This window comes from Triticum aestivum, chromosome 4A (assembly GCF_018294505.1).
Source record: "Triticum aestivum cultivar Chinese Spring chromosome 4A, IWGSC CS RefSeq v2.1, whole genome shotgun sequence".
NCBI classification, from domain to species: domain Eukaryota; kingdom Viridiplantae; phylum Streptophyta; class Magnoliopsida; order Poales; family Poaceae; genus Triticum; species Triticum aestivum.
Window position 1 is genome coordinate 415,823,722 of NC_057803.1, and position 9,999 is coordinate 415,833,720.

A 9,999-nucleotide genomic window follows, 5' to 3' on the forward strand; every position below is an offset into this window, starting at 1 on the left:
ATGATGTGATGACCAGCCAGCACAGAGCAATGCGGGTCGAGCTCGTAGTTCACCATGGATGACAATGGAGGAGATGGCTTGGGGTTTTCTTTGGAAGGAAGAGGAGGAGATTGGAGCAATGTGGGCGGCGGTGATGCGACTGGACAAGCTATCCCAATAACTCCGGCTCCCTTCCCATGACAGGAAGAGGATTCCGATATACTTGTACTTTGTTGCAAAGAAATTGGCCTCCAAACCAATCCATTGGAGCACGCGAACTCATTACAATCTTTCGTAGAGTGACACGAGCGAGAGCAAGACGAGCAGACCGCTCGCATTCCACAGGCGGCTGTCAGGTGGCCCCTCTGGGAACAAACAGTGCAAGTTAACATGTGGTCCACCATGTCATCGACCATGGCTTCAAATTGTCGAGCTGCCCCTTGCGAGGTAGGGATTTCCTATGAGGTGACCAATGGGCTCGGGTTAGGAGTAGTAGCATGCCCATCAGAAATTGGGCTATTCTGAGAAGTAGCAGGCCCATCATAATTTGGGCAAGTCTGTAGCAATGGGCTACCACTCGGTTGAATCTCTGAAAGTTATGGGCCAGTAACAGAGCAGTCATTTTGAAGCGGAGAGTGTCCCGCCTCCGTAAATCACGTCGAAAGATTACCAGCATTCACGGGCAATAGATTCACAGATACTGGATGACACGCCGGTGATGAGGTGACCGAGCGGTGCAACTCTGGCAGCGGGATGACTGTACCAAACACTATATGTGGTCTAGCCACCGTCCAACGCAAATCTAAAGGGGAGATTGCCGAATAACAACACGCTCATGAGCAGATAGATCATAAACCCCATCCGTGATCATGTCAATGCAATTTTGTGTTGTCGGATATCTATATGCTTTGCAAGCAAAGTACTGTTCAAAAGTGGCAAAAGATAGTTTCTTCTTTGTAGTGCCTGCCGACTTAAGAGAAGATCTAATCGGAGGCTTGTGCATGGTCAATAATCCTAAGGATGATCTATGCTTAGTTGGACGAAACAGAATCCAGTCATCATCACATTCTTTATGCCAAATATTGAGTTCTCTAACCCAATTAGGCCCTCCATTGCCCCATAGATTAAAGTAGCATTTGAACATATCGCAAGCTAAAGAATGAAGATCCATAACAAGAAAACCAACTTGCTTGCATGAGACTTGGAAAGAGCAAACCTTATCCTTGACGTGATCAAACCGAATGTTGGCGTCTTGGGAATGGGGGTCCCTAGACTTGCGTGCCTGTGGCCCACGATGTGGCTCCACCAGTGGCCCTGTACGGCATGTCTTCACCGGTAAAACACTCAAGATCCTCGCGTGGGGCCAAGCCTCGCGAGGCGGATGATGCAAGACCTCCTCGGGGGCGGCCTCACCAGGCTGGCTCGCGAGGGCGAAGAGATCAAGGCAAGGGGCTCCTCGCGAGGCCCCTATGACGCAAGCCATGATGACCAAGGCCAGGCGGGCGCCAGCGCGCGTAGTGTCCTCGTTTCCTCTTTGGTGCTAAAGAGGCAAGCGCAGGCAAGGTGTCCCGAGGCGTCAAGCAAAGGTTTCCATATCGGTGCAACAAGACCAAGACCAGCAGGACGACAGGATGGAGGTCACCCTGGAGCCCAGGGTTGCGTCATCACCAGAGCCTTTGGCAGGCGAAGACCATCTTTTGCCAGGATAGCTTGTACTAGTTATCCCCCTCCAAATGGGCCGTTGTGGGATCCCTTCCTGCCTAATATTTGGGGAGAGGACCCGGGCCTCTATATAGGACTAGCCACCATCGTAGGGAGATGATCTTGGACCGGATCCATTCCACCAAGGAGACCACACAAACTCGCCAAGCACAAGAGCACCTCTCCTCAGGAGGCTGTTCTTCCCTTGTAACAGTTCATCCTCAGCCCAAGAGGCAATCCACCACACCACACTGGAGTAGGGTATTACACCACATTGGTGGCCCGAACCAATATAAATCTTGTGTCCCTTTGTTTTGCGAGTTCGACACGCTAAGCCTTGAGATCGTGGTGAGGGCGTGAGCTAGAGGGAGGAGAGATCTTCGTTCACACCCCAGTGTTTGAACCTCAAGGGTTTTGCCGAAACCCAAAATCCGACATTTGGCGCGCCAGGTAAGGGGTGTGCCGAAGCTCCGCCTCTCCGCTTGCTTCGTCCAGCTTCATGGAGGACGCACCCCTCTAGTTAGGCTGGCGGGCACCTGCGGAGGCGCCCCGGGCGTCTGGTCCTTCACCACCACCTTGCAGCAGGTGCTGTGGCCGCGCAAGTTCAAGCCAGAGATGCCTCCCCGCTATGATGGCGCGGTAGATCCGGAGGCCTTCCTGCAGGCATATGAGAAGGTCGTCCTCAAAGCCGGAGGCGAGGACCAGGTCATGGCCAACTGGTTTCCCCTGGCTCTGGTCGGTGCACCACGCTCCTGGCTACTCATCTTACCAGGGACTTCGGTGACCTCCTGGGAGGAGCTGCGTGGTCTCTTCGTCGCGCACTTCGCGGCACCGGCGCCCGTCGTCATCGCGACCCTCCTCGGCGGCTCGCAAGCACCACCCTCGGACTGTCACAACAAGCCGTTCGTTCGCCAGATTGGCGCCACCTCCGCGCGGCAAGGAGCTCCCCCGGGTTGGGCGGCGCCCAAGGCCGACCTTACCTTCGACACGGGGGATCACCCCGCCACCACCGTCGGCTCGGGCATGCTCCCAATGTTGTGCACGCCAACCATCTGCAGCGTAGCTGTCACCAAGACCCTCATCGACGGTGGCGCCGGTCTCAACGTGCTCTCCGTAGAGGATTTCATCCTTATTCATGTACCACTCCAATGGCTCCGACCCAGCAAGCCCTTCTCTGGGGTCAGCGGCGGCTCCACCGGCCCCTTGGGGCAGATCCGCCTTCCTGTGACCTTCGGCACCCGCGATAACTTCCGCACCGAGCTGATCGACTTCAACATCACCCGCATCGGCCTCCCATACAACAACATCCTCGGATACCCGGCTCTGGCTCAGTTCATGGTGGCGACACATCCGGCCTACAACCTCATGAAGATGCCCGGGAGCAAGGACATCCTCTCCGTAGTTGGAGATACCAAGGAGGCTCTAGCGGAGCTCAAGTGCACCCTCAAAACCGCCGTGGTGGCACAACCGGCCAACGAGGCCACCCCAGGGGCTAAGGAGGCCACGCCAGCAAAGAAGAAGCAGTTGTTCACTCAAGATCAGGCCGAAACCAAGCAGGTGTCGGTCGAGGAAGATGGGTCCTCAGGAGCCACCTTCACCATAGGCGCCAACCTCGACCCAAATCAAGAGGAGGCACTGGTGAGGTTCTTGCGCGAGAACAAGGATGTGTTCACCTGGGAACCCAAGCAGCTAGTAGGGGTCCCAAGAGGGGTGATCAAGCATCAATTGATGGTCTGCCCCAATGTGTGCCCTGTGAAGCAGAAGGTGCGGCGACAATCCACGGAGAAGCTGTCCTTCATCATCCAGGAAACCCGCAAGCTGGAGGCGGTGGTTGTCATTCGCGAGGATCGGTACCCTGAGTGGCTGGCGAACCCCGTCGTCGTACCGAAGAAAGGCGGGAAGGAGCACATGTGTGTTGACTTCACCAACCTTAACAAGGCTTGTCCCCAAGACCCGTTCCTGCTCCCGGCATCGACCAGATCGTCGACTCCACCGCCGAGTGCGACCTGCTGAGCTTCCTGGATGCGTTTTCAGGCTATCACCAGATCAAGATGGCAGTAGAGGATGTGGAGAAGACGGCTTTCCTGACCTTGTATGGGGTGTACCACTACACTTGCATGTCGTTCGGGCTGCGCAACTCTAGCGCGACCTTCCAACGGTTGATGCACATCGCCCTGGGCCAGCAGCTCGGGAGGAACGCAGAAGCCTACGTCGACGACATTGTGGTGAAGTCTCGGGAGGCAAGAACTTTGATTCAGGACCTAGAGGAGACCTTTGCGAGCTTGCGCCAGGTGGATTTGCGGCTCAACCTGGAGAAGTGCGTGTTTGGTGTTCCTTCTGGCAAGCTGCTAGGCTTCCTCGTGTCCCATAGGGGGATCGAGGCGAACCCGGAGAAGGTCAAGGCGATAGAAGACATGAGCCCGACAGAAACTCTCAAGGAGATGCAGAAGCTGGCAGGCTGCGTGACCTCGCTGGGGTGCTTCATCTCCAGGCTGGGAGAGCACGCCATGCCATTCTTCAAGCTGATGAAGAAGAAGGGCCCGTTCGAGTGGACCCCAGAAGCTGACCAAGCGTTTCAAGATCTCAAGAGATACCTGACCAGTCCTCCGGTGATGGTGTTGCCTCGCCCTCTCGAGCCCCTGGTGCTTTACCTTGCCGCCACCCCCTACTCTGCTAGCACAGCCCCAATGGCGGTTCGAGAAGAGCACCAGGCCAAGGGGCTGCCACGCCATGCCGCACCACCAGTCGAGGCAATACAAGACCCAGAAGGCACCGCAAGGGCTGCAGCAATGCCGACGAGTGACCAGGCCTAGCAAGGCGGCGTTCGCGGGCCGGTAGAGGCCCCAGCAGGTGATCAGGCTATTGGGGTCCCGTCAACTCAGGAGATGCCCCAACTACCGGCAGGCACAAGCTCCGTCAATGTTCCCGCCCTCGTCGAGCACCCAATGTATTTTGTCAGCATGGTACTGCAGGATGCAAGGGCACGGTAACCCATGCCTCAGAAGCTCTTGCTCGTGTTTTTGGTGGACTCACGTAAACTGTGGCACTACTTCCAAGGTCACCCAATCAAGGTCGTCTCGGCCTACCCGCTGGAGAGGGTACTCAGGAGCCCCAACGCTACTGGGAGAGTCGCCGAATGGAACATCGAGCTGCAAGCATTCCAGCTGGAGTTCAATCACATAGAGATCGTTCTCAACATGCCCAAAAAAGGCTACTTTAAGAGTCTTGCTCCACAAGAGGGCCACGATATCAACATCAAAGAAAGTGGCAAAGCCCATGAGTGCAAGTTGACGAACGGAAAGTAAATTGTATGCAAGGGACTCAACAAGCATGACCTTCTCGATCGTGAGATCATGAGAAATGACAACCTTGCCAAGCCCCAATACCTTGGAGGACGAGGCATCACCCCACTCGACATTGGTGGGCATAGATGGAATCTTGTGAACATCCACCACCAAGTCCTTGCTTCCGGTCACATGATTAGTGGCTCCACTATCGAGCAACCATGATCCCCCACCGGAAGCAAACACCTACAAGAGATCAATGCTTGGTTTTAGGTACCCATTTAGTAATGGGTCCTTTGATGTTAGTAACAAGGGTCTTAGGAACCCAAATAGACCATTCAATGTACTCATAAGGAGAGCTAACAATTGGCATAAACATGTCCATCACTAGCACGGTACAACACATAAGAAGGGTTAAAGTCGCCGGCTTGGTTGGGAAGGGAAGTGTTGCCCTTCTTGGCATCACCACCCTTCCCGGTGTTCTTCTTCTTCTCCTTAGTAGCACCCTCTCCCTCCTTCACAAAGGTTTGCTTGAGAGGGGGAGGTCGTTTGGCCTTGTCATTCTTCTTCTTGTTCTTGGACTCGGGTGCGTACCCAATCCCTTCCTTGGCCACAACTCCCTTTTGATTGCTCAAAACGTCGTTGAGGTTTTTCTCACCTTGTATGCAAGAAACAAGGCCTTTCTCAAGTCGCTCCTTCAACTTAGCATTCCCCACAACAAGATGCACATGCTCACAAAATGGGTTAGTAGCATTTGCATTATCAATTAACACCATATGAGGAAATGTGGCTTTCTCATTGGTTAGCTTTACTTGAAGTTGATCATGAGACTCTTTGAGGCTATCATGAGTACCCTTCAAGACCTTGTGAGCCTTGTCAAGTAGGTCAAACTCCTCTTTGAGTCTAGCACGATCAACCCCAAGCTTGGCCTTCTCGGAGTTTAGCACATGATAAACAACAATGGCATGATCAAGATCTTTCTTTAACTTGTCGTGATCATCATTGTGTGACTCCTCAAGAGCCAAACAAAGACCACGCTCTTTCTCAAGAGAATTGGAAAGGTCTGAAATCTCATCGGCATAGTCATGACTATGCCCCTCCATCTTAGAGATGGTATCTTCATGAGCCTCGATCATGTCATTGGCTTCACCAAGTTGTTCCAATAGAGCAACAAAGTGCTTCTTGGATTTACCCTTGAGTTTTCCCATAAAAGACTCAAACTCATTCTCCTCCACATTAGATCCATCATGTTCATCAATGCAATCCGTCAAAGAAGGATTATTAATGATCGTAGTTTTGATGTTGGGGGTTACCTTGTTGGTGGCTTTAGCCATGAGGCACTTGGCGGTGATGCTCTCATTGGGTGAGTCGAAGAGTGACACTCGTGGAGTCGTCGCAATGGCAACGGAGGCCATGGAAACCAACTCATCCTCATCCTCATCATCATCCTCATTGTACTCTTCTTGTACCACCAATGCTTTGGAAGGAGTCTTCTTGGTGAAGTTGCTCTTGTTTGGGAAAGACTTGGCTTTGTCTTTTCGGATGAGCTTGCCACCATTGTCTTCCCTCTTCTCATATGGGCACTCCGCAACAAAATGGCTCACATTGCCACAATTATAGCAAGTCCACACACGTTGCTTGCCCTTCGTGCCACTTGAGTTGTTCTTGTTGAAGTTGGGCCTTGAGTTTTTCTTGCTCCAAAACTGCCTTGAAGCAAGAGCCATGTGTTCATGATAGGCATACTTTGTATCTTCGGGGTTTCTCTCCTCTTCTTCTTCTTCGTCCTCTTCTTCCACACTAACCTTGTCCTTTAATGCAAGGTTGGGCTTCTTTGCTCTTTGAGAACATAGTACCACATCGTCGGTGGTCTTGTCCAAGATGCTCATGGCCACAAAATCATCCAACACTTCACTTGAGGACAAGGTGTGGAAGTCCAGCCTTTGATGAATGATAGAGGACATGGACTTGTGGTAAGGCATCATTGCCTTGAGGAATTTGTGGTTGATCCAATTGTCATCCGTGTCCTTGCTCCCATGATCTCAAAGTGAGACCGCGAGTTTGGTTACCCTCCAATAAAGCTCACAAGGTTCTTCATCATCTTTCATTGCAAACTCATCGGCTTCATCTTGCACCACTTCATAGTTGGAGCGTTGTATACTTGCGCTTCCCTTGTATAGGGAAACAACTTGATGCCATGCATCTTTGGCTATGGCGAATGGCCGGAGATGAGGAAGATCTTCGGGTGGAATTGCATCTTGGATGATGAAGAGAGCATTCTCGTTGAATTGGTTATCTGTGGCTTCTCTAGGAGTGAAGTTGCTTCGGTCATGCGGATAGAAACCTTCTTCAATGATTCTCCAAAGATTAGTATTCACATGATTTAAATGACGCTTAAAGCGATAGACCAAAGAATCAAAGTCCTCATTTTTTCACAATCTTGGGAGGAGGACCGGCATGATTCAAATGAGTGGAAGGAGTCGGTCCACCATAAACAAGTGGAGGCTCCACATGGGCAAAGATGCCGGTGCCATTTTTACCACTAGTAGAAGGAACTTGATCACTAGTAGCTTCCCCCTTGTCGGAGTTAGCATCCATCACCTTGTTAGTGGGATCACCCACTCTCAACGGTGTGGTGGATAGTTTAAGCCCTTCTATGAATTTATTAAACATGGTTTCAACCTCGATCGTCATGGAGGTTTTCAATGTGTCCAAGGCCACATTGAATTCCTCACGAGAGAACGCGGTTCCCCCATCGGCCATAGACGAGATTGGATTCACACCGGAGTGTTCCTCCGCACCATCCACGGTGTCAACCATACTCTTTGGACGGCAAAGTCCTTAGTAAAGATACAAGGCTCTGATACAAATTGAAAGGATCGATATAGTTGACTAGAGGGGGTGAATAGGCAACTAACAAATTTTAGCTTTTCTTTACCAATTTAAACTTTGCATCAAAGTAGGTTGTCTAGATATGCAACGAGGTGAGCAGCCTATATTATGCACCAACAAAAAATACAAGCAAACTAAGGATACAACACATAAGCTTGCACAAGTAAAGGCACGAGATAACCAAGAGTGGAGCCGGTGAAGACAAGGATGTGTTACTGAAGTTCCTTCCTTTTAAGGGGAAGTACGTCTTCGTTGGAGCGGTGTGGAGGCACAATGCTCCCCAAGAAGCCACTAGGGCCACCGTATTCTCCTCACGCCCTCACACGATGCGAGATGTCGTGATTCCACTATTGGTGCCCTTGGAGGCGGCAACCAGACCTTTACAAACAAGGTTGGGGCTCTCTCCACAACCGAATTGGAGGCTCCCAACGAAACCACGGAGCTTCACCACAATGGAATATGGCTCCGAGGTGACCTCAACCATCTAGGGTACTCAAACACCCAAGAGTAACAAGATCCGCAAGGGATGAGTGTGGGAATCAAATTTCTCTTGGTAGAAGTGTAGATCTGGGCCTTCTCAACCAATCCCTAGAAAATCAACAAGTTTGATTGGGTAGGGAGAGAGATCGGGCGAAAATGAGCTTTCGAGGAACAATGGAGCTTGGGGAAAAGAGGTAGGTCAACTTGGAGAAGAAGACCTCCTTTTATAAGTGGGGAAGTCAATCCAACCACTACCCTTTCTCAGCCCCGCACAGGGCAGTACTACCGCAGGGGTGGGTCATACTACCGTTGTGGCCAGTGGTACTACCCTTCAACCTCGTGGTACTACCATGCCGTAGGGCGCAGAGCAGGATCTGGACCCAGGGCGGTACTACCGCCCGCGAGCGGTACTTCCGCCACTACTATCGCAGCTAGTGTCGCAAAAGCCGACACGAGAGGAGAACCCTTGAATCGAGGCAGCAAGGAAGCCTTCAACGAAATAGAAAAGCTCAGAGGGTGCACAAGGAATGTGTATGTGTTGATTCCACCCTAGCCTCACCAATGCGGACCCCCTCTTAATAGTACGGCTTTCCTACGACTCAAATCCATGGAAAAGAAACGTAGACAAACGTCGTCTTCAATAGTCTTCGAGGGGGACAAATACCGTCTTGTGCCTAGTGATGAAACGAATGAAATATTCAAGGCACGCTGTTAGTCCGCAAAAGCATTGTCATCAATCACCAAAACACCTTAGGGATAAATATGCCCTTACAATGCGTGAATACATAGACAAAACAGAGTGTCCCTAGTATGCCTCTACTTGACTAGCTCATTAATCAAAGATGGTTAAGTTTCCTGACCATAGACATGTGTTGTCATTTGATGAACGGGATCACATCATTAGAGAATGACGTGATGAACTAGACCCATCCGTTAGCTCAGCATAAATTATCATTAAGTTTTATTGCTATTGATTTCTTCATGACTTATACATATTCCTTTGACTATGAGATTATGCAACTCCCGAATACTGGAGGAACACCTTGTGTGCTATCAGACGTCACAACGTAACTGGGTGATTATAAAAATGCTCTGCAGGTGTCTCCGAAGGTGTTTGTTGGGTTGGAATAGATTGAGATTAGGATTTGTCACTCTAAGTATCGGAGAGGTATCTCTGGGCCCTCTCAGTAATGCACATCACGATAAGCCTTGCAAGCAATGTGACTAATGAGTTAGTTATGGGATGATGCATTACGGAACGAGTAAAGAGACTTGCCGGTAACGAGATTGAACTAGGTATGAAGATACCGACGATCGAATCTTGGGCAAGTAACATACCGATGACAAAGGGAATGACGTATGTTGTCATTGCAGTTTGACCGATAAAGATCTTCGTAGAATATGTAGGAACCTATATGAGCATCCATGTTCTCGTGTTGCTTATTGTCTGGAGATGTGTCTCGGTCATGTCTACATATTTCTCGAACTCGTAGGGTCCTCTCGCTTAACGTTCGATGACGATTTGTATTATGAGTTACATGTTTTGATGACTGAAGATTGTTCGGAGTCCCGGATGAGATAATGGACATGACAAGGAGTCTCAAAATGGCCGAGAGGGAAAGATTGATATATTGGACGATGATATTCAGACACCGGAATGGTTTCG